Below are 2,021 nucleotides of genomic sequence, written 5' to 3' on the forward strand. Positions count from 1 at the left end.
CTGCCCTGGGGCAGCTTGAGGCCGGTTCCCCCCGGTAACCCCCGTCCTCCACCCTGGGGTGTCTCAGCAGCAGCTTTCATTTCCTGACTGCAGATCAGCTTTAAACTGTAAATCTCAGTGGTGGAAGGAAAGGGCTTTATGGCGTGTGCCCTCCCTCGCTCCCTCCCTCCCTCCTGCCGCAGCATCTCGCCTGAAGCCTTTCCCAAAACGATGCCTTTAATGTTACCAAGGGAGAAGAACCTGCCCTGGGATGGTGTCTCCCGGTTCTGCCGCTGCGGAGGCATTGGAGCCTTCTGTCTCCCAACAACCCGCTTCCTTCTGCAAGGATTACAGATGGGAGAGCAAACCCTTTTCTCTTACCTGTGCTGTCAGAAAGGAGCCAGCGTCGCGAACTGGCCTTTCCTGCTCTGGAATTTACCTCTCTTTGTTCAGCATTCCCACAGGGACAATCAGGTGCTGGTAACGGGAGCTGCAGTGAGGGTTCTGGAATAGGTGGGGGCTGAAACAGGCTGCTGGGTCCTCGCTGCTCCGCGGTGCTGGAGCCGGTGCAGCCGGAAGGGTTCATCCTGACATTCCTCACATGTTCTACGGATGAATTTCTGGCTCGTGGTTACCCAAAGGAAGCAAATCATGAAGCACTCCTGATGCACGCAATGGGCTTTTCCATCTTCCCATTGAACGGAGGTTGTGGAACAGCTTGGGATGGCCCCAGGCTTGGGGAAAACCTTCCTGTGCCCCTTTATTCTCAGCTTAAACTCTCGCAGGTTCACTGGGCTCTTCTGTACTTGAGTTCCTCGGGTTGTTCTCTCCGGTTCCTCTGGGTCTTAAAAGCACACACTGAAGCTTCACAAGGGTGTGTTTGGGGTTGAGTATCCGTGTGGGCACATCTCCTACCTAAAACACAGCTGCTCACTCGAGGAGTGAAGCAAGGCTTGGGGTGGAAGCTGGTTTGTCAGACCAGCTGCTTAGGCTCTAGGTTAGAAGCACAGCTCCAGTTTGAGGTGCTGGCTCATGGAGTGTGGGGCAGGAGCTTGACTACACCGTGGAGACCAAATCTTCCTTCTGCCTCCTGCTCCTGATCTGCCGAGCCGACTGTGTGTGTGTTTGGTGTTGTGGGGCCTCCGGTCCCCCTGGGGCGATGGCTGCAGCAGCATCACTGCTGGCCTCAGGCCTCGTTTGGTTAAGAACTAATGAGAGATCCTCCTGAGGGACGTTAGACAACACGTGTGTGCGATGGCAGAGGTGGCTCAGGTGAGGCAGGCAGCTCAGATCCAGCTCCAAGTGGATGTTTCCCCCTCCCCATCCCTTAAACCATGGGAATACCGCACCATGTGTCCTCTTCAAACCTCCTTTTTCTCAGCTGGGAAGCGGTCAGCAGCACCTGAGCCGTAGCGGAGGGGCGGTTTGGAGCTGTTGCATCCCTGTCACTGGGGAGCAGGAGCACTTAGTTCCATCAGGACCGTGTCTCTGGTGCTTTTCCAGGCTCACAAACCCGTTCTTGCTTGTGCCGCAGCCACGACAGGGTGCCGTGTCCCCGGCGGAACAGGCGGGACAGCGATGCCTACAGGTTCGAAGAGCGGAGCCCGTCCTTTGGAGAGGACTATTACTCGACCCGGGCGCGGAACTGGCGGCGTTCCAGAGGCCGGGAGCAGCACCGCGCCAGGAAGCATCAGCACCACTGCCGGAAGCGCAGGACCAGGTCTTGTAGCAGTGCCTCCTCGGTGAGTAGCATCCAGAACGAGTTGAGGATTGCTCAGGGTTTTAACTGTTCTTGCCTCCTTCCAGCTCGGAGCACTGGGTGAGTACCTCTAATCCCATTCCTCTGTGTGTGTTTGCATTGCAATGTGGAACGTACATGTCCAAAACCTGTGTCTTGTTAAGCAGGGAGTGTTTGTAGCTCTTGGTTTCGCACAAGTCCAGCCCCCTTGTGTAGCCTGAACATGTGAGGAAGCCAAGCTGTGCTCCGTGCAGCCGGGGAGGGGAGCAGGGCAGGCCTCGAGTGGCACACACGTGGCAGGCCA

The sequence above is a fragment of the Nestor notabilis genome, unplaced genomic scaffold, assembly GCF_000696875.1.
Source record: "Nestor notabilis isolate BGI_N333 unplaced genomic scaffold, ASM69687v1 scaffold14688, whole genome shotgun sequence".
Taxonomy (NCBI): domain Eukaryota; kingdom Metazoa; phylum Chordata; class Aves; order Psittaciformes; family Psittacidae; genus Nestor; species Nestor notabilis.